This window comes from Capra hircus, chromosome 12 (assembly GCF_001704415.2).
Source record: "Capra hircus breed San Clemente chromosome 12, ASM170441v1, whole genome shotgun sequence".
NCBI lineage: Eukaryota > Metazoa > Chordata > Mammalia > Artiodactyla > Bovidae > Capra > Capra hircus.
Genome location: NC_030819.1, coordinates 24,932,866 through 24,957,517, shown reverse-complemented (window position 1 = coordinate 24,957,517; position 24,652 = coordinate 24,932,866).

The following is a 24,652-nucleotide window of genomic DNA, read 5'->3' as shown; positions in this document are numbered from 1 at the left end:
AAATCAAATAGGATAAACCACATGGTATTAAATTAGAGTTGGATTCATTACTATATATAATTATATTTACTAAAAATGAACTATAAATAATTAAATATTTGTTTTCCCCCACTGTCCTAAAAATCCTCCTTCTCTTCTAACTCCTGAAAACTAATAATCTTTTTTACTGTCTCCATAATTGTGCCTATTTTAGAATACTATAGAGCAGGAATCATATACTGTCTGACATCAGTTTGGGAAGGTTCTCTATCTTTACTGCTTCCATTTTTTTTTTTTTTTTTCTGTTTCTTTTTTCCTTCCTGTTGTCTAGTTTCCCATTTTGTGTATGTTACACCTTATTTGGGCTTCCTTGATAGTTCAGTTGGTAAAGAATCCACCTGCAATGCAGGAGACCCTGTTTCAATTCCTGGGTTGGGAAGATCCATTGGAGAAGGGATAGGCTACCCACTCCAGTAGTCTTGGGCTTCCCTTGTGGCCCAGATGGTAAAGGATCCACCTGCAATGCGGGAGACCTGGGTTCGATCGCTGGGTTGGGAAGATACCCTGGAGAAGGAAAATGCTACCCACTCCAGTATTCTGGCCTGGATAAGTCCATGGACTGTGGGTTGCAAAGAATTTGGATAGGACTGAGCAAATTTCACTTCCACTTTACACCTTCTTTAGGTTTCTCATAGTTCTTTGTTATTCTGTTTGTTTGTTTGTTTTTCCAGTCTTTTTTTCTCTTTGCCTTTCATTTTGAAAGTTTCTTTTGCCATATCTTCAAGTCAGTTATTCTTTCTTCAGTCTTGTGGAGTTCACTGATGAGCCCATCAAAGCTATTATTCTGGAGATCCCCTGGTGTTTCAGTGGTTGAGAAACAGGACACCGGTTTGATCGCTGGTCTGGGAAGATCTCACATGCCTTGGAGCAACTAAACCCATGCTCTGCACATAAAGAGCCAAAGCTCTAGAGCCCACAAGCTCCAACTATTTAGCCCACCTACTGCACTACTGAAGTCCTTGCACCCTAGAGCCCATGCTCTGCAACAATAGAAGCAACCAAAATGAGAAGCCCAGGTACCACAACTAGAGAGTAGCCCCGCAGACAGCAACTAGAGAAAGCACATATGCAGCAACAAAGACCCAGTGTAGAAAAAAATAAATGAATAAATAAATCTTTTTAAAAATGTATTATTTATATCCTTGCAGAGCTTCTGATTTCCGACATTCATTTTTTATTCTTCTGAAAAAATTTAATCCTTCTTTGCACACTGATCATTTGTTCCTACATGCTGTTTTATCTATTAGACCCATTACCATATTAATCATATATATTTTAAATTCTGAATCTCCTCAAACTGTGTGTTATTGCCTTTTAGTAGTTAGTGTTGTTCAGTCATTAAGCCATGTCTGACTCTTTGCAACCCCATGGACTATAGCAGGATAGGCTTTCCTGTCTTTCACTATGTCCCAGGGTTTGCTCAAACGCATGTCCATTGAATCAGTGATGCCGTCCAACTGTCTTATCCTCTGCCACCCCCTTTACCTTTTGCCTTCAATCTTTCCCAGCATCAGGTTCTTTTCCAATGAGCTGGTTCTTTGCATGAGGTGGCCAAAGTATTGGAGCTTCAGCTTCAGCATCAGTCCTTCCAGTGAATATTCAGGGTTGATTTTCTTGAAGATTGACTGGTTTCATCTCCTTGCTGTCTAAGGGACTCTCAAGAGTCTTCTCCAGCATGATATTTCAAAACCATTAATTCTTGGGTGCTCAGCTTTTTTTATGCTCCAATGATCACATTCATAGTTGACTACTGAAAAAAACATAGTTTTGACTATACAGACCTTTGTTGGCAAAGTGGTATATCTGCTTTTTAATATGCTGTCTAGGTTTGTCATAGATTTTCTTTCTAAGTGCAAGTGTCTTTTTAAATTTCATGGCTTCAGTCACTGTCTTCATGATTTTGGAATTCAAGTAAATAAAATATATCATTGTTTCCACTTTCCCCCCACCTATTTGCCATGAAATGATGTGTCAGGATGCCATGATCTTAGTTTTTTGATGTTGAATTTTAAGTCAGCTTTTTCACTCTTCTCTTTCCCCCTCATCAAGAAGCTCTTTAGTTCCTCTTCACTTGCGCCATTGGAGTGGTATTAACTGCATATCTGAGGTTGTTGATTCTTTTCCCAGCAATCTTGATTCCAGCTTGTGATTCACTTAGCCTAGCATTTCACATGGTGTACTCGACATATAAGTTAAATAAGCAGCATGACAATATATAGCCTTGACATACTTCTTTCCCAATTTTGAACCAGTCTGTTGTTCCATGTCCAGTTCTAACTGTTGCTTCCTGACCTGCATACAAGTTTCTCAGGAGGTAGGTAAGGTGTTCTGGTAATCCCATGTTGAAGAATTTTCCCCAGTATGTTATGATCCACACAGTCAAAGGCTTTAACATAGTCAATGAAGTAGATGTTTTTCTGAAATTTCCTTGCTTTTTCTATGATCCAGTGGATGTTGGTAGTTTGATCTCTGTTTCTTCTGCCTCTTCTAAATCCAGCTTATACATCTGTTAGTTGTCTGTTCACATATTGTTAAAGGAGTAGCTTGAAGGACTGAGCACTACCTAGCTAGCATGTGATATGAACACAATTGTATGTTTGAACATTCTTTAACATTGTTTTCCTTTGGGATTGGAATGATAATTACGTTTTGCTGGGGTCCAGCCCCGGTGGATCCAGGGAATTCGAAGGGTGGACAGCGTTGGCGTGGAAAGACTTGTTTGTTTATTAATGTAAGATTAGATTAAGAAACTATAGTGTGATAAGAAGATTAAGTGGAGGAAGAGGGCTGAATAGCTTGGTTTACGCGGAAGGCCAATAAAATTCCAGACAAGGAATTTGCACCATCTACGTTGGGCCACCGGCGCCCGCTTGAATATCTAAGGGTGCCTCGCCTTAAGCTCCCTTTCGTGCGGGTCTTAACGGCCGGGGCAAGTAAGTAGACCTGGCGAGCCTCCGCGCCCCAGATGGAGATTCAGCCTGAAGTTAAAGTAAAGAGCAGAGAGAAGGAAAGGGAGAGAAGAAAGAGAAAAAGACACGGGGGGAGCCAGAGTCCCAAGAAACCAGGCCGAGAGACTAGTTCGAGAAACTGGTCCGAGAAACTGGCCCCCGGCCCCTGGCCCCCATCCTTTATTGTTCAGAAGGCCTTTTATACTTTTGATAAAACATGGAGATCAATGGGTAACACAGAATTATGTAGCGTTCGCAGCCCAGACTCTTTCTATACATCATTTTGTATACAAAAGGTCTCAGGTGATTTACATTATCTTGTGGCCAAGAGGCTTGTTAACACTTTTTAGCTCTCTTCCTTAATGAATGTTAATTTTGTTTCCCCTGAAGTGTTTTTCTTTAATCTGCATCTCCTTAAAGCATTAAAGTTACATCTCTATAGAACAAAGGTGCAGTGGGATATAACAAAGAAGGTACTTAACTCGAAGATCTAATGTTGCTAATACCAGGTCTACTACTTGTTTTTCTGTATACCAACTATATGTAAAAATAAAGGATATGAAAATTTGGCAGCAAGCATTGACTCAACAAATGAAACTTTTAATCAGTCCTATTCTAAAGATTTTGACTCCTCGGAAGCCCCTACATTCCTAGGATGTTTTAAGCTTCCTGTGCCTCCTGCGGTCAGGAGGCCTCAAACAATCACAAGCGCAGCTGTACGAGTCCTGCAGGCAGGCTAGAAAGCCATCAGAGGGTTTTTGGATTGAAACACTCTTTCAAATGCAGAAGACTAAAGCCCTGAATTGACTTTTTCCAGAAAATGTCAGAAGAGTGGAAAAGCAGAGCACAAAAGCCGGCAGATTTTTGTTGGGGTACATGCTTAGGAATTTCCAGAGGGGTCCCTGAAGTCTGAGCACGCCTTGCGTATGTCAGCTTCCTTCCTCATGACCTTGTCACGGGCGGGATTCCTCACACTGGCTCCCGGCAACGTTTTCCAATCCTGTGGCCATTGCTAAGTTTTCCAAATTTACTGTCATATTGAGTGTAGCACTTTAACAGCATCATCTTTTAGGTTTTGAAATAGGGCAGCTGGAATTCCATCACCTCCACTAGCTTTGTTCATAGTAGTGCTTTCCAAGGCCCACTTGACTTCACACTCCAGCATGTCTGCCCTAGGTGAGAGACAGGCCATCATGATTATCCAGGTCATTAAGACCTTTTCTGAATAGCTCTTTTGTGTATTCTTGCACTTCTTCTTAATCTCTTCTGTTTCTGTTAGGACTTTGTGGTTTTTGTACTTTATTGTGCCTATCTTTGCATGAAATGTTCCCTTGATATCTCTACTTTTTTTGAAGAGATCTCTAGTCTTTCCCAATCTGTTGTTTTACTCTATTTCTTTGGATTTTTCACTTAAGAATGCTTTCTTATCTCTCCTTGCTATTCTCTGGAACTCTGTATTCAGTTGGGTATAACTTTCCCTTTCTCCTTTGTCTTTTTTTCTCCTCTTTTCTCAGCTATTTGTAGGGACTCCTCAGAAAACCACTTTGCTCTCTTGCATTTATTTTTCTTTGGGATGGTTTTTGTTTCGGTCTCTGTACAATGTTATGAATCTCTGCCCACTGTTCTTCAGGTATCTGCCTATCAGATCTAATCCTTTGAATCTATTTGTCACTTCCACTGTATAATCATAAGTGACTTGATTTTGATCATACCTGAATGGCCTAGTGGTTTTCTTACTATCTTCAATACCATAATTGAATTTTGCAATAAGGAGTTCATGATTCAGCTCCAGATCTTGTTTTTATTGACTGTATAGATCTTCTCCATCTTTGGCTGAATAAAATATAACCAATCTGATTTTGGTATTGACCATTTGATGTCCATGTGTAAAGTCATCTCTTATGTTGTTGGAAGAGGGTGTTTGCCATGACCAGTGTGTTTTCTTGGCAAAACTCTGTTAGCCTTTGTCCCACTTCATTTTGTACTCCAAGGCCAAACTTGCCTCTTACTCCAGATATCTTCTGACTTCCTATTTTTAATTTCCAGTCTCCTATGATGAAAATGACACCTTTTTTTGGTGTTCTAGAAGGTCTTCATAAAACTGTTTGACTTCAGCTTCTTCAGCATTAGTGGTGAGGCACAGACCTGGATTACTGTAATGTCAAATGGTTTGCCTTGGAAATGAACCAAGATCGTTTTGTAATTTTTGATGTTGTACCCAAATACTTACAGTATTTTGGACTCTTGTTTACTATAAGGACTACTCCATTTCTTTTAAAGGATTCTTGCCCACACTAGTAGATATGATGATTATCTGAATTGAATTCACCCATTCATGTCCACTTTAGTTTATTGATTTCTAAGATGTTGATGTTCACTCTTGCCATCTCCTGCTTGACCACATCCAGTTAACTTTGATTCATGGCCTAACATTCCAGGTTCCTTTGCAGTATTGTTCTTTGGACTTTACTTTCACCACTAGACACATCAACACCTGAGCATCATTTCTGCTTTGGCCCATCCTCTTCATTCTTTCTGGACTTATTTCTCCACTCTTCCCCAGTAGCATATTGAACACCTACCAACCTGTTGGTGTCATCTTCCGGTACTGTATCTTTTTGCCTTTTCATATTGTTCATAGAGTTTTGAGGGAAAAATAATGGAGTGGTTTGCCATTCCCTTCTTCTGTGGACGTCGTTTTGTCAGAACTTTCCACCATGACCATCTATGTTGGGTGGCCCTGCATGGCATGGCTCATAGTCTCATTGAATTACACAAAGCTGTTATCCATGTGATCACTTTGGTTAGCTTTCTATGATTGTGGTTTTCATTCTGGAGGTTGTGGGATTGTAGCCCTTGCTTCTTCTGTCTGTTCTCTGAGGAATAAGAATAAGAGGCTTGTGCAAGCTTTCTGATCAGAAAGACTAGCTGTGGGGACAGCTGGGTCTTGCTCTGGTGGGCAGGGCCATGATCAGTAAATCTTTAATCCAATTGTCTGCTGACAGGTGGGGCTGTTCTCCCTTTCTATTAGTTGTTTGGCCTGAGGCAGCCCACTCATGAAGTCTACAGGCTTTATGGTAGGGCTAAAGACAACCTCCAAGAGGATGTATGCCAATATGCCCCTCCCAGGACTTCTGTCACCAGTGCCCTTCTTCCTGCAGCAGGTCATTGCTGACCATGCCTTCTCAGGAGACCCTAAAATACTCATAGGCAGGTCTGGCTCAGTCCCTTGTGAGGCCACTGCTCCTTTATCCTGGGACGCAGTGCACACAAGGTTGTATCTGTGCCCTCCATTAGTCTCTGCTTCCCCTAGTCCTGTGGAAGCTCTACAATCAAATCCCACTGAATTTAAAGTCAGATTCCTTGGGGATTCCCAGTTCTTTTGCAGGATCCCCAGGTTGGGAAGTCTGATGTGGGGCCTAGAACCTTTGCAAAAGCATGGGACCTTCTTTGGTATTATTGTTCTCCAGTTTTTCAGTTACATACCTGGCCAGTATGGCATTTTATCTTAACATGATTGCACCACTCCAGTATTCTTGTCTGGAGAATCCTCATGATTCTCCAGAGACACCTGGCAGGCTATAGTTCATGGGGTCACAAAGAGTCGGACATGACTGAGTTGGTTAAGCGCGCACACACACACCCCTCCTACTGTCTCCTTGTGGCTTCTCCTTTGTCCTTGGATGTGGGATATCTTTTTTATTTTTATGTTTTTTCTGATGTTTTCCAACATCCTCCTGTCGATATTTGTTCAGCAGCTAGATGCGATTTTGGTGTTTTAGCAGGAGAAGATGAGCACACATCCTTCTACTCCACCATCCTGATTTCATCTATAACTGTTCCTTTTTCAATTTGGACACCCTGGAATTTGACTCAACTACTTTTAAAACACTGCCAAAATCTTTTCATAGTATTCAACTTTAGTCTAACATTATTTTAAAAGCTCTCAGAAAAAACAGTTTGGAATAATTGTAATATGTTATAAAATAGCAATTTCCAATTTTAAGATATGCTATTATTTTAATATTATAGTATTATACTTTTAATTACAAACTTTAATGTGTAGAAATCATGTACCTCTCACAAAAGCTATTTATCCAGATAAATCACATAATTGTGATGTCTTTATTGCCGCTATCTCTGTAAAATTTTGAGGTGACTTTGAGCGAATATTTGTAGTTGTACTATCTAAACACATAGCAGTGGAAAAATGATTATACAACTAATCTTGGCTTTTGTTTCTAAATGTTTAAGCACCTCATTAAATCCTAAGCTCAAACAAGTCATGGACAAAATAAAAATGTGCTAGAATGTATGCATATCATTAATATGATAGCATTATTTCATCAAGATATTAACCCCACTTATCCGAGAATTATATATGTATGTATGTTTCACACATTCTACAACAAAAAAGTTAAATACGATTGACTGAGTTTTTATAACTGGATAGTATAAAATATACTGAAGCATTCAACTTAAGAGTATTTCACAGATCCTTGAGAAAAAGGCAAAGACATTTTATGAAAAAAAAGCTAGTCATCACTCCTTAGGTACCTATACTGACAATTGGGAATATTATCTTCATAGTGGTAGGAAAAAAGATAGTATTGGTAAAAGAAATTAGTGATTAATATTTTGCAGCATGGCTATGTCTACAGTTATTTATAAGATTTTATTTTAAACACTACACATTTATTTTATGATGACAGCATTAAATGTGGCAGCAGAATGTTGGAGCCTACTTTTCATTCCACTTGAACATTGATCTGTGAAAAAGCTGTAGCAGCAATGTTAATCAATGCATAAAGCTAGGACTACCATTCCATAATTCACCAGGATAGAGACAAGAAATGGTGGACCCAGCGTTAATATGTGGCTGCACTCATCCAGATTGCAGTCAGTTTAATTTAAGCAGAAGCTGGGTATATCATTTATCAGGATTGAATGTATTACTGTAATTCATTGCTGTGATTGTAGGGAAACAGCAGTAGTATAGATGTGTGGCTGTAACTCATGGTGACACAACCTGGCTGGTTGCTTTCCATAGTTCTATTTTCAGCTAGAGCAGTCTTTCTCTTAAAATTTTCAGTGTACCATTGACTTATTCAAAAAATAAGGTCAGATAAACAAATCAACATCTTTCAGAACATATTGAGAAAAAATAAAAGTCTGTCAATTCCAATGGAAACAAAAAAATCACTTATGAAGTAAATATATTATGCGAATCACCGATCACCCTCTTTCTTCATAAATCACTGCATTTTCATTTTAGGATAAAAAATACAAAACAAACTCTGCCCTCATGTATGCTTTGGTATTTCATAGCTTCATGAAAAATTTAAACACTAATCCAGGTGTGCCCATGATACGTAATACTGAAATCCTGAACTCTTAAGAGTTACTTTTCTTACATCACACTGAGTTCCTTCCATCAGTTAAGTGGAAGTGCTTCAAAATTATCAAATGTATATTTTCCTCCTATGCTTACTTTCTTAAATAGAATTAAAACAATGATATGATTTTGGATTATGGGAGCTAATTTCAGAAACTCATTAGTACTGAATTAGTACATAAATACCCCTTTAAGGGCATTATTTTTTAAATCACCTTGGTAATCATATAATTAATACAGGTACTTTGCTAGTTAACTTGCTTTGTATGTTTTTCATATTCTGACTCATATATTCATAAAAGGGCTTATTAAATTTCTCTTTGCAACCATAACTTTTAACTTGTATTTTAACACAAAACATTAAATTTATAATCTTAATCATTTTAAGTGTTCAGTTCAGTATCATTAGTACATTCACAGTCTTGTGTAATGGGGTGCACATCTGAAAAGATTAAAATCATTTTCAAATCCTTTCCATCTTTCTCAGACATTTTAACCATTCACTTCTAAATATGGGCTCATAACTTTCTGTCTCACTGGTCCAGATCCCTAGTCACTGTTAACTTGGATATTTATAATATATTTCTTACAGTTTCCTCTGACTATAGCTTCACTACTCTTCAGGTCTTCCTGTCAACATAATATTTTTTAAAAAGAAAATCCAAGCACATACCAATTCTATTTTAAGCTCTCCATCGATAGTTTCACTCTTCACAACCTAGAACATCTGAATTTCACCATTCTGTCTACCTTTAGAATTCTGAATGATTTTGCAGGTTCATTTCCAACCCTCTCCCGTTCACATTTCACTGTCACCCTCACTTCTACCTGAGTTAGTGTGCCGTACTGTTTACAATATTTGTCCTTAAATTTGCACAAGACTTTCACTGTGCTGGAATAGTTATTTACCCTCATTAAATCTACAGTGGTTTTCCTTTTTTTCTTGAACAATTGACAAATCCTCCTCCCACTTAAGTACAATTTTAGGTTATGCAAACATACTAGTGTATCTGCCATGTAAAATATTTGCAATTATGTCTTGGTATGACTTTGGATAGACAATTTTTTTTTCTCACTCATTGGAAAATACTTTTTAGAAACCAGGTACTGAGAATTCAGTTGTGCATACATTCTACTCATGCAGACAGTTATTAAATGAACAATGACAAGACAACGACAAATATTCTAATAGAACTTTAGGACAAACCCTGTAAAGATATTTGGGGAGAAAGTAGGTATGTATGAGATATGTTAGATAATTTCACAGGAAAAGCAATTATATGAGTTAGAAAGATAAGTAAAAACTATGTTGTTGGAGAGAAAGGGTGAAAGGAAAAATGTGAGTACATTTATAGAAGGGTAAACATATGGGCTTATTTGGGCATATTCATAAATCTATAGAATGCCTGTTAATTTTGTATTCTACCCTACAAGATGGATTTTGCTATGCATATTCTTCAGAGAAAACCAGAAGTACAAGGACCATGTGAAGTTCCAGGCTCTTTTTAAGTTCAAGCTTATTGTTTCTTTGGACTATTTCTACTATCTGAAAACTTTAGTAAGCTTCTTGTATTTGATTTGGGTGCTATTAATTCCATGTAATGATAACTGCATATTTGCCTTGAAGGACTTCTCAGATAGAAACGGGAGGGAAAGGGGCAGGGCACAACCTTTAAAACAATGACATAGCCCTTGAGCACATGACATAAACTGGTTAGAACCAACTAAGCCCAGGATGGCAAAAGATTCCACTTCCAGTAGACCTTAAGCCTCATTATACTATACTCATTGTAACACATTAGCATGCTAAATAGCATGTCTACCAGCACCATGACAGTTCTTAGGCTAACTACAAAAGGTCAAAGAGTGGGCAGTGACCCAATTCCTGGGATTCTCCTCCCTATCTCTAAAACAGTTAGAATAATCCTCCCACTCATTAACCTATGAAATTACTCAGCCCATAAAAGCTAACCACTTCATCTTGTGGGGCCATTCACCTTCTGAGATGGCCCACACTCTCTCTGTGAAGTGTTTTTTCCCTTCACGGCTCTTGCCTTTTGAGACAGACTGCATTCTCTCTATGGAATGCATATTTAAATAAACTTACTTCTTACCTGTCATTTTTGTCTCTCACTGAATTCTCTCCGTGATGAGACAAAAAGAATCTGAATGAGCTTCATTAAATCTTGAGACCAGGTGTGTGATCTCAATTAACAGGTAGTGGGTTCAAGTCCCAGTCTGGGTTCTGGCTGGGTTTAAGTCCTGGCCCATGGGAACTCCCATCTGAGTGTGCAGTTTCAAGATCTGTTATATATTGTTCCTTTGCATCTTTTGAAAATACCTTTCAAATGAATATACATATATTCATATGCATATACATATATTCATATGTATATACATATATTAATATATTCATACATATATATAGAGAGAGGATATATAGCATGATTCTAATTCTAGATAACCCTAACTCATATGGACTAGCTTTACAAAAGGAATTAAATAAATTAGAATTTTTATAGTAGCTGCTTCATCTAAAGAAAAAAAGTAATTTTCAAATTATGTAACCTTAATCTTTTAATAGCTGAAATGTAACTGCTGATTCACATATAGATTCAAAAACTGTAATAAATTATATCAAGTGAAATAATCTAACAGAGACCCAATATATAGATCCTATTCTGTTTGTCAGCCTCTCATGTAATAAATAATACTGAAATTTCAGATAGTGCAGGGAAATTCTATAAATGTAGATATACAGTCAATTTAAATGGAAGGATAAAATGAACTATTTGGTGAGACTGAAGGCTTATAGGAGAAGTGTGTGGTAGTTACTTAGTCATGTCTCACTCTGTGACCCCATGGAGCCCACCAGGCTCCTCAGTCTACAGAATTCTCCAGGCAAGAATACTGGAGTTGGTTGCCATTTCCTTCTCCAGGGGAACTTCCCAACCCAGGGATCAAACCTGGGTATCCCACATTGCAGGCAGATTCTTTACCACCTGAGCCACCAGACACTATAAAGTAATACTGAATGAGAAGAAGAAAAAAAAAAAAAAATAGCAGCAAGTGAATGATAAGAGCCAATGATAAATTGAAATGCATAAATTCTTCTGTCAGACATTAATGCTTTAGGAGCAGCATTAATGCTGAGTCCTTGTTTACTGAAGAAAACAAAGCATTGAAAAAGTCTATTTTGTATATTATGAAATGTATAAACAAAAAAAAAAGGATATTAGCATCAATTTAATGCCTACTATGTGCCTAAAATGTACGATTTGAAAGAAAGTACTATAATATATTTACATGAAACTAAAAAATAACAGCATCTTGAAAGAAGATTTTTAAAGATTCTGTAAAACGTGTTTATGATATTTGCCTCTAAATTAAATCATGAATGGAGCAAAAATGAAACTCTATATCTGCCACTTTAAATTTATCACTCCAAAATCTGATCATATCCAAATTAATGTTTCTAATTACTTCCAAGCCCAGTTGAATTTGAAATATATTTTTAACAAATTTATTAATCTGCTGAGACCAACTAAAATTCTTTATTGCTTTTACTTCTTAAACAAAATTATATCTTTGCTGTGAAATTAATAAATAGACTACAGCAAGAAGAGTTTTACACTGATATCCTTGTTATATAAATTAATAATAATGAATCATCACACTAGAGTTGCTTTTTTTTTTTAACACCTGAAGCTGAAGTGTTAACAAATGGAGCAGAAGTGACAAACTTGGTGGGGAAAAGGCCGAACAAGTAGGTGTAGGCTTCAGATATTTTCAAATCACCAAGAATACAGCTGGCATCAAAAGGAAATCCAATGGTTACTAAATCTTCTTACTAAGTTTTAAAAAAATACAGAAAAAGATAAAGTGTTCCAAGTAAAAATTTGCAGAAAATTATCCTGAGCTAACACTCCAAGAAGAAATGGAAAAGGAAGAATCTAGCTATATGTAAAATAAAACTCTTGGAAATGTTTAAGTATTTACATTAATAACTATTTCAGTATTTCACACAGAAGATCCAATAATCTAGAAACAAAATTTTAAATAGAATATATATATTTAAGCCCTTTAGAGTAAAAACAAATGTGTACAATGGTGTATCAAGAAGAAATCTCCTTTCATCAGGGATGTCACTTTGGCTTCTCCAGTAGAACAATTTTAGATCCAATACTAATATCCCTGGGCTATAGTAAATGAATTATCCTTAACAACATCAGATAGTATAACTCATTTAATCTATCTTATTCCATATGATAGTCATTTAGCCTAAGTTAATCTTTATGCTAAAGAGACCCTCTGGGGTGGCAAGTTTTGCTCCCCTACAGAACCACCCATCTTCTGTCTTCCATCTAGATTCATGTAACATTTCGTTAGAGAAATGTTCAAAGTCACTGATGCTTAAGAAAACATAATACTGCTGGAATATGGAGAAAAAGTCAATCAGAAGATTGCAGCTTGCCTTCTCACTTTTCCCCATGTTAAGTATAATTAAAATGGATATTCTAGAATGTCAGAGAATGAAGAAATTTTTCTAATAATTCCCCTCCCCAGGAAGTCTTCCTGCTTGGCAAAGGACAGAGAAGAGATGATACATGGCAGGAGGTGATTATACCTAGAAAAGATAGAGCAGAAACATGTAATAGAAATGAACAATGTGATAGTCACAGGGTAATAAAAATTGTGTTCTATGCACCCCATGGGCTGTCCATGACTCAAATCATGGCAGTCATAAGTCAGAGAAATAGTCATATCTAACAGGCAGCAAATTAATTAACAACATCTTCTAGTCATGTAATGAGACCTTATGTTTTTTCTCATCTCTTCTCTTAGTACCACTATTTTAAGAAACATTTAATTTCTAAGAGCCAGATGACAACACATTTTTTTCTGTCTCCTAGTCACAACTCTAGTTTTGACTAGGTCAAAGAAAAGTAAGTTTTGAGTTAAATGTGAAATAGACATATTAAAAAAGCAAATAAGTGTATACAAGTGTCATAAAGAAACTGGAAAATTATGGAATCTGGATAAGAAGTGGTTAATACAACCGCTATCAAGAGGTGAAGTAAACACATGCATTATAACAACAATCTTTGAAAAAGTTATTTTTTTTCTTGTGTACATTATACATCTCAACAATGTCTCAATTTAAATAGCATGTGTACGTTTAGTCATGTCCAATTGTTTGCAGTCCCATGGACTGTGGCTCACCAGGCTCCTCTGTCCATGGAATTTTCCTGACAAGAATACTGGCATGGGTTGTCATTCCCTACTCTTGGGGATCTTCCTGACCCTGGGATGGAACCTGCATCTCATGCATCTCCTGCATTGGCCAGCGAATTCTTTACCACTATCACCAAATATCTGTGTGTGTGCGTGCATGTGAGCGCACGTGCACTTAGTCGCTAAGTCATTTTTGACTCTTTCCCAACTCCATGGACTGTAGCACAGCCAGGCTCCTCTGTCCACGGGATTTTTCAGTCAAGAATATATGTATATACTATCAATACTGGGAAAGCTCTTCCAGAAGTTTTGTTATGCTATACATACTGGTTTAAGGAGCTATGGGGCTTGATTTTTCACTATCCTGAAGAGAATGTAAACTATAAATAAAACATAGCCACTAACTTGCACAACATTATTTTTGTGGCAAACATAAAAGTTTTATTTTTAAAACCTCTAATTATTTAGGTGAATCATACAAATCAGTAAACCTTTTACTAACTTGCAGTACTATTCTTAAAGCACAGAGATAATGTGGTTGGGGCTGGAGATTTACTTTATATGCACTCTTTTAGCCTTTGCAAATTCACCGAAACTGTATGCATCTCACAAACTTTCATTTTGAATCATCTGGCAAACGTTTCTGAACCTCCCATGTAATTGAATGATTCAGAAAATTCTCAGAGATTCTTAGCATGATTCATTATTCCACTTTTAACCTTCTTGGATTTAATATGGAGCTTAAGATATCCATTTCTATTTTCTTTCCACATTTATTACCATAATAACCAGTGAAGAGGCAAGTATATGCTTTGCCATCTATTCTATCTACAGCAATAACTTATAAAAACATGAAAATGGTTTCTCTCATGATACTCATTCTTGCTTAAATAATATCTTGGATAAAAGATAAGAGTCAAATTAATGGTAAGCTGTGTCTTTGTTCACCTTATTTTTCAGTATTTTGGATAGTATAGAGTTTAGAGCGATTCCAAACAGGGATTTTAGACGGATTGTAAGATGAGAAATTATGGAGTCTTAAAAATTAGTAATCTATGAAGTAACAATCAACATTTTAATGAAGTGTTTTGTTTTTAATTTATCTCTTTTGAGATACTAAGATTGAACATACCATGAATTTATATCAAACAGTGTAGTGCCAAAGAATGTTAGTTAGCTCTTCCTAGATAATTTGTCATTTTCACTTATACAAAGAATATAAGCAATCATGAAGCACAAGCTGGAATCAAGGTTGCCAGGAGAAATATCATAACCTCAGATACACAGATGATACCACCCTTACGGTAGAAAACGAAGAAGAACTAAAGAACCTCTTGATGAAAGTGAAAGAGGAGAGTGAAAAGTTGGCTTAAAATTCAACATTCAAAAAACTAAGATCATCACATCCAGTCCCATCACTTCATGGTAAATAGATGGGGAAACAATGGAAACAATGACAGACTATTTTCTTGTAGCCATGAAATTAAAAGATGCTTGCTCTTTGGAAGAAAAGTTCTGACCAACCTAGACAGCATATTAAGAACCGGAGAAATTATTTTGAGTAACTGGTGGGCATAATTTATTACCTTGCTTGAGAAGTTTATTCAGTTTGAAGGATTGCTAAGTACATTATTATTAACTTCTTCAGCCAAAGGAAATAGAAGATATAGTTGGGTATCATTCATTATTGTAAACATAGTGCCTACAGATGAGACATAAAAACCATGTAGTCTTACTCTTTTTATTCTCCTTTCTGGCATAATCAGTATTCTGTACATGCAAATAAGAACCAGAAGCATACACTTTAACTCCAAGATCTGAGCTACAGTGACAGCTGCGAGATTGTTCTTCTTATAGAAATATGTCCTAAATAGATTTAGAAGCAGATTGAACCTTAAGATAGGCATATGACTAATTAAGTGAAAATGCATAATTCTCTCTCCTTTGAAAACTTATATTAATTAGGAAAGAACTGCAAGATATTAGAAGAAAAACTCCAAATCACTCAAAATACAAACAAGGAATCCTTATAGTATTAAGACAAAATTATTTACATAATTGTATTGATTTGAAATCAATAATGATCATGTGGGTTCCACTCTAACAACTGAAAAATTTTCTTGGTTGCATCACTTGTTAAATAAGATAGAAAGAAATTCAAAATGAAAAGAAGTCTTTTCAGTGGTGCAGGATATACGAGCAAATTATGAGGTTTTATTTTAGGAAATACTTGCTCAGAGTAAATCGAGATATGTCAGTATTCACTTTTCAACCAAGTAGTTCAAATTATTCATATTTATAAATATCTGTATTTATTGATTTTTTCCTTTTTGACTGATGCTTTTGTGGCTCCACCTTTTAAAAACTGTTTCAATACTATTCATGATAAATAGCTCAAAATTTTTTATTTTTAAATTTTTGTAATCATTATAGTAAATAAATAATACATTTGTGTTTTGAAGTGAGTCTAATACTGACATAGTTTTGTGTTTATTATAAATAAAATTGAGAATCTAAATGTCTAATAAATCATTAAGGAAATGTGAAGTAAATAATCTTAGTACTGTTGTTGTTCAGTCACTGAACCCTGTCAGACTCTTTGTGACTCTATGGACTATACCAGGCTCCTGTGTCCTCCACTATCACTGGGAGTTTGCTCAAATTCATGTCCATTGAGTCAGTGACGCTATCTAACCACCTCATCCTCTATTGCCCCCTTCTTCTTTTGCTTTCAGTCTTTCCCAGCATCAAGGTCTTTTCTAATGAGTCAGCTCTTTGCATCAGGTGGCCAGAGTATTAGAGCCTCAGCATCATTCAGGGTTGATTTCCTTTAGGATAGACTGATTAGATCTCCTTGCAATCTAAGGGACTCAAAGTATATATAGCATTAATTTTTACTTAATATTTTGAAATACTTCAGTTACATGTAGTGAATAACTTCTAAAATACTGATTTTTATGTACACTTAAGGATAATTTTTTGTAAATGAAAGAAAAAGTTGTTGAAACAAACTGAAATATGACGAGTATAAAGTTAAATGTTCTGTAAAATCAATGGTTTTTCTTCTTTGGAATTTCTTTTTCTTGTAATTCAAATTGTTCCTGTCTTCAGACATGCTAAAATGCATCCAAAGAATTAATACATCACCTAACAATTTATTGGACGCCTACTGTATTGATTTTGTTTTGTTGCTATAACAAATTATCAGAATTTCAGTGGCTCAAAGCAGCCACTAAAACTGATTTATTATCTAAAAATTTTGGAAAAGAAGGTGCCTGAAAATGGATTTCACTAGGCTTAAATCATGAGTGGACATGCTGTGCCTCTCTCTGGAGCATTTTGGAGAGAAACACTCTTTCCTTCCCTTTGCTTCTAGAGGATGGTCCCCTTCCAGCAATAGCAAATGATCCATGCTTCCATTGTCAAATCTTCTCTGACTAATGATCCGCTTCCCTCTTAAAAGACACTTGTGATTACATTGGGCCCATCCACATGTTCTCAAAAATTTTTCCAGCTAAAGGTCCCAAATTTAGTCAATTTTTCCCATATTAAAAATTCCTGAAGATTAGGATATAGATATCTTTGGAGAGTCATTATTCTACGCACCTACTGTAAAGAATACCTGATACATAAGTGAAAACAAAAGTGAAGTAGTCCATAGAACTTGAACACCAGAGAACACTGCAAATATTAAAAACAAAATATTAGTAATGAAAGTAAGATATTTGGGTTAAATTTCCAAATATATTCATAATTCAGATCTTGATGTTACTTTAAATATTTTTTAAATATTTTATCTTCAGAGCTGTTTGTGATCTTAAGAGAAAACCCCAAGATTTGTGAATATTGCCATCATTGCAAAGTGGAGAATGGGCTGAAGACATGGCAGAGCTAATACTGTTACAGCTATAAATGGTTTATTTAGCACATGCAAGTGTTCGCTATAAAATGAACAAGCCTGCTAATTTTTTAGAGAAAAAAAATTCAAGAAATGTTAAAAATGAAAGCATTATGTAATATACATTTTAGGGAGTGTGAAACTAAAGAGCACAAATATCTGATGAGAGCGGCCAGATATTATTAAGGGTCAGATAGTAGTCAGTAAGCATTACCTTGTATCATCACTTGTTATAAAGCTTTCTTTAATAGTATCTATCAGCTTGGGTTTAAGACAGGGTCAGGCATTGTCATACAGCTATGTTAAAAATAATCTTGCAATGAAATTTATAATATATACATAAAAATGGTTGAAATAAATAAATCCTGCAAGCTTAGCTGAGTGCAAGGAAGCAAAGACAGATAGGTTCCTATGGATACAAAAAAAAAAAAAAAAGGGAAAAGAAGGAAGAGCATCAGTTCCAGTAAGACTCGAGATATTTGCATTAGGAGTAATCACCAAGGAATTTGAATTAGTAGGAGGCTGTCCTTACAGAACATAGTTTTCAACTCATATTCTGAATGGCATAAGATTGTCAATTTAAACATTCTATTATGAGGTCAAAGAATGGGATAGAAGGGAGAGTGTAAAGATTAAATAAAGACATTAAATTAAGATAGTGGATGCTTAAAGTTTCAATATCTAGTGGAGAAATATGTTGCCATTTATATCTCTCTCACTAGTTCTAGGTATAATAAAATAAATAAAGCTGGTTTTTTATTACATCATCTTTTCTGGATTATCCTTCTTTCATTCTCATTCTGAATGCTCACTCAATCCCTTTTCCTGCCCACACTGAAAAATCTATTTCATAATTTGAAATATTTGCATTTATACTTATTTTTATATCTAAGATTTAAAAAATGCTTGTACTCATAGTTAGATGCCTCCTTTTTCCCTGAGTAGCTAATTTAAGATATCTCTATTAAAGCATATTCAAGGAAGTAGTTGACCTTTTAGTAAAATGTCTAAAATACAATTTGGCCTGTAGGTTCCCCTGCTTTTCTTTGATCTTTCACCCACAGATTTTCTGACTTATCGCCTTTTATTAGGAAAAATGGAATACAAAAATAATAGGTGGATAAGTAGAAACTGTTCAAAAAATGTCAGCAAATCTCCTAGTTTTTTTACCGACCAGGAACACAGAGGAGGAGTAAGTTTCCTGTAGAAGATGAGGTTATTGGATAAGGGAGAAGATTCATGGATGTCAGTTAAGAATAGGCAGTAAATCCAAACAGATAAGAGTTAAGGAGGTTTCATCAATCAGTATGTATAAAGTAAATGGCAAATGATTTGTTATCACAATAAAGACTATAGGATGTCAGAGGAAGATTTGTTATTTTAGTTACAAAAATGTCACAGAGAAAATAGGACCTGAATGTTATATGGAAGGAAAGCTCCACTGAGTGGGTTTTGTGTGTAGGGAATGATATATATACCATGATTACATCTTGGTATATGCTGCCTTATTTTTGATTTTCACTGACTAATACATTATGGAATGTGAACAGTTAAAAACTTCTCCATCATAGTAAATGAATCTACATTTTGATATTGTTCATATATTTGAGAATTTTGTGGCTAGTAACTTCTCAATTTATTATACTATTTTTACATGAATTTTGCTTACTTTGTGCCAGAATATTATCTTCCTTAAAAAAATCTACCTTACCTTTATATTTTGTAAAAAAACATTTATTTAAAAATATATTTGGAAAATTTACAGATATTATTTTGGTTTTATTCCTTTAATTTCATGTAGGTCAGGTAATTGATGATTAATCATAATAAAATAACATTAGGAAAGTATTATGATGATAATGAACTTATCTGATGCTTCCTAAGTAAAAGTGAGAATAAGTACTAAAATCCTAGATTATTTTAAATTAATGTGGACATCTTCAGGATTAGAGTCATTTTTTTCCTATATGGAATTCATTTCTTTTTTTAAGAGTTACTCCTCACTATTGGAAGTATATCTGAGCCCCAGGCCCCAAAGACTTTAGCTCAGGTTCTAGAGCTGTCATTTAATAGTTTTCTAAGGCTATTTTCTGAGTCCCATTTTCTTTATTTATAAAAAATCAACAGTGGTGATTTTTATAACAGTGATGATATTTATAAAAAATCAATAGCAGCCATCATGGAAGTGAAAAGCACAACCATCATACTTCACAATATATTAATATAAGATATAAAACATCTAAGAAAATTAATACTCATATCTACACAAAATGCATGCTTTCTCTGAAGGCAAATAACTGGTAACCTATACTGTGATCATGGGAGTTTTTAGTGAGCAAAATATAACAAAATTGAAAGCTGGTTATAGAATTTTCTCAGTATAACATATTTGTCTACAACAAATAGAATCATTTACCACTTTGACCAGATACACTATTTCATTCAGTTTATTTCTTCAGGTATGGCAGATAGGTGATTTTTAAAAAATCCACTGTTTGGATGTACTTAAATAATCTGTCTCTCTCAATATATATTTATATATATATACACACATATATATAAATAAATACATATACATATATATTTTTTCATTTCCACAGTTACCTGAGGACTTGACAGTAATATTTGACACTTTACTATAAAAAAATGGATAATTTAAAAATAGGAAATGCCTAGTTAAATTAATGGTGAGCCATAAAAAATTAACAAAGTATACTTGAAAGAAAGGTCCAACCATGAAGTGCTAAATTTAGTACCTGGAAAGGGTTATAAAATGTTGGAAGTTTCAATATAAATATTTAGACATAAGACCACACTTACGAACCAGATTCAGAGATCACCTAGTTCATAAATTTCAATTATAGAACATAGATAATAGCTTCTAGAGCATTATAGTACATTTCAGAACATCTTGATTTCTGAAGGCAGACTATTAATATGTTTTGAGGAAAGAGGAAATAAAGGGAAAAAATGTACAAACTAGTCTTTAGTTGCAAATAAGACAATAATATGCATGCATAGCTTGACATTAATAACAAGAACTAGACATCATTCAAGTTTGAAATTTGGGTAGACTAAAAAATGCCCAAGGAATGGTTTTTCCCTTATCCAGCCAGTATTTCTATAAATACTCAGCATATGTTCATAAGGTGCTTATAAATGGTGACCATAAGATATAGTTCAGTTCAGTTCAGTTCATTTCAGTCGCTCAGTCGTGTCCGACTCTTTGCAACCTTGTGAATCGCAGCATGCCAGGCCTCCCTGTCCATCACCAATTCCCGGAGTTCACTCAGATTCACGTCCATCGAGTCGGTGATGCCATCCAGCCATCTTATCCTCTGTCGTCCCCTTCTCCTCCTGCCCCCAATCCCTCCCAGCAACAGTCTTTTCCAGTGAGTCAACTCTTCACATGAGGTGGCCAAAGTACTGGAGTTTCAGCTTTAGCATCATTTCTTCCAAAGAACACCCAGGGCTGATCTCCTTCAGAATGGACTGGTTGGATCTCCTTGCAGTCCAAGGGACTCTCAAGAGTCTTCTCCAACACCATAGTTCAAAAGCATCAATTCTTCGGCACTCAGCTTTCTTCATAGTCCAACTCTCACATCCATACATGACCAGTGGAAAAAACATAGTCTTGACTAGACGAACATTTGTTGGCAAAGTAATGTTAGTATATTCTAAACTGTCAGAGAATGAGGAGCTTCCAAGAGCATGGGGAAAAAATCTGTCTGTGAAAACTGAAGCGATCTCTGCAGCTGCTAAGTCGCTTCAGTCGTGTCCGACTCTGTGCGACCCCGTGGAAGGCAGCCCACCAGGCTCCTCTGTCCACGGGATTCTCTAGGCAAGAATACTAGGGTGGGTTGCCGTTTCCTTCTGCAATGAATGCACGCATGCTAAGGAAGTGATCTCTAACCTGATAGAATTGTTACTCTTTCAACCATCGATCACCATACAGAGTAATAAATCCACATGGGTAATCTGTAAACCATAGATTCATAAAATTGTCATTATTTTCTATCTCCTTTGTCCTAGCAAACTAGGCTTCTTCTGACTATATCTCTTGGCATCTTTCTGTCAAAATATCATTGTGACATCTGTGAAAATCAATGTGAGAATTAGAAATGAAATAAAATGTAGTGAGCAAACAGATTTGCAGAGACATAACAAAAGATTAAAATAAATAGTAGTACCAGAATATGAGAAGACAGAACAATGTTTTTTATTGGGCCTTCAGAATTTGGTGTTTGGTGATGGAAGAAGAAATACTTTACCGGAGCATTTTTCACTCTGATTTGAGTCACTAATTCCTGATACTAACCTATATGATGTACTGTGAATTATGCAAACTTTGTTTCTCTGGTTATTTTTGTTGGTTCTATGAAAATAACAGGGATACTTAGTCTTCCAGGAGAAATGGAAACAGAAAAATTAATATTTCAAAAAATTTGACTTTTGGAACATATTCTGCTTGACAATTATGAGTTAAAAATTACAAAGATGCTAGTTATTAGTTTTATTATGATTTATGGCACAATTAACTGGCTATTGGAAATTTGGATCATTGGAATCCTGTGATACATGGCATCTGTCTTAAGGCTTTTTAAAAATTGGAATTTCACACCAAATGTTCTTGTGGCAAAAGATATAAAATGACAGAAGTCCTCATGTGTCTATCTAATATGTTCTGTGACCAATCTATTCTAGCTCTTCGCTCAAGAGTGTTAAAGCCAGGTTGCAAGTGCTCTCACAGCTTTTAAAGTATTTGATCTGTGTCCATCAAATGTTCAGCTTTGGTTTCCAAGATTCCCTTTAGCAATAGATTGATAATTCATACCACAGATTTCTTTATAACGTGGATGCCCTAATGGCTTTTCATAGTCTGACTTGTGTCTACTTAAGTTTTTATTTTGATGATTCAATATATTAACATTTTTCATCTTAATTTCACCGGGTACCCCATCAGTTTATGCAGCAGACTTATTTTGAGGACTTGTGAGTCCCCTAGCTGCTGTCCCTTGTGGGCATTGGAATTCCTTCTTGAGTCCCTAAATGGCTGCCACTCACTGCAGAGTCCCATTATGACAACTTTGAACATTTCCTGAGGCCCCAGAACCTTTCTGGGAACAATTTATGTTAAACAACATTGCTTAGATCAGAGAGCTGCACACAAAGGAGTGAAACTCAAATCTGACAGTGACTTACCCAGAAGAGAATGAACTGAAAGGGTTCAGAAGGCACCTTCGCTGTGAGCAGGCTCCTGCAGGCCATTAGCAGTTCTCTTTGAATCCCATCTTATTGACCAAAAACTGTTAAGGATTAATTAATAAAGACAATTTAGTTAATGAAAACTTTATTAAATACTTCCTAAACAGTACTGCAAGTTAAGGCAGAAGACTCCCCATAGAATAAAGTGTATACAAAAATGAAGGGAAAAATAGAAAATATCTAATGAGTTAGGACTACATAATCAACCTTGTTTAAGGTAAGAAACAAGGTTTCTTGGTGTTTGGAGATTGACTGACTGACTAGACTGTGTTTCTGGTCTAGTGAAGCATTTATTGAAACACATAAGTTTGATCTGCTGATATAGGATGTTGGGCAAGAGAAATTTACTTCAACACTAGTAAGTACATTTCATTTGAGAAAAAATTTTCCATTTACTCTATATGGAATCAAGCAAATTATTCCTATGATGTATCCTAGAATTCCAGCCAGTGCTTTGCCACAATTTCAGGTCAAGCCCTGCTCCCAAAGCTAGTTGCTTGATTACAGTGTTGGAAGGGTGAGTCTTGGATTGTAGTGTTTACGCGTATATGGCTCAGTATATCCTGGCTGACATGGAACAACACTGGTTGCAAATCAGGAAAGGAGTAGGTTAAGGCTGCATATTATAACCTTGCTTATTTAACTTATGTGTAGAGTACATCATGTGAAATGCAGGGCTGGATGAAGCACAAGCTGGAATCAAGATTGTGGGTAAAAATATCCATAACCTCAGATACACAGATGACAACACCCTTATGGCACAAAGTGAAGAAGAACTAAACAGCCTTTTGATGAAAGTACAGCACACCAGGCCTCTCTATCCATCACCAACTTCTGGAGTTTACTCAAACTCATGTCCATTGCATTGATGATGCCATCCAACCATCTCATCCTCTGTCGTCCCTTCTCCTCCTGACTTCAATCCTTCCCAGCATCAGGGTCTCTTCAAATGAGTCAGTTCTTCACATCAGGTGGCCAAAGTATTAGAGTTTCAGCTTCAGCATCAGTCCTTCTAATGAATATTCAGGGCTGATTTCCTTTAGGATGGACTGGCTGGATCTCCTTGCAATCCAAGGGATTCTCAAGAGTCTTGACCAACACCACAGGTAAAAAGCATTAATTCTTCAGTGCTCAGTTTTCTTTATAGTTTGACCCCAGGTAAATAATAGAAAGGGAACACAGCCTCATCCATCAGCAGAAAATTGGATTAAGGATGTACTGAGCATGGCCCCAGCCATCATGACCCAGTTTCCCCTTCAGTCATTCTCTCCCATCAAGAAGCTTCCATTAACCTCTTATCCTTCTCCATCAAGGGCAAGCAGACTGAAAACTACAATCACAAAAAACTAACCAGTTTGATCACATGGAACACAGCCTTGTCTAACTCAGCAAAACTATGAGCCATGCTGTGTGGGACCACCCAAGACAGATGAGTCATGGTGGATAGTTCTGACAAAATGTTGTCCACTGGAGAAGGGAATGGCAAACCACTTCAGTATGCTTTCCTTGAGAACCCCATGAACAGTATGAAAAGGCAAAAAGATAGGACGCTGAAAGATGAACTCCCCAGGCTGGTAGGTGTCCAATATGCTACTGGAGATCAGTGGAGAAATAACTCCAGAAAGAATGAAGAGACAGAGACAAAGCAACAACAACACCCAGTTGTGGATGGGACTGGTGATGGAAATAAAGTCCAATGCTGTAAATGGCAATGATGCATAGGAACCTGGAATGTTAGGTCCATGAATCAAGGCAAATTGGAAGTGGTCAAACAGGAGATGGCAAGAGTGAAAATCAATATTTTAGGAATCAGCTAAAATGGACTGGAATGGGTGAATTTTAACTCAGATGACCATATATCTACTACTGTGG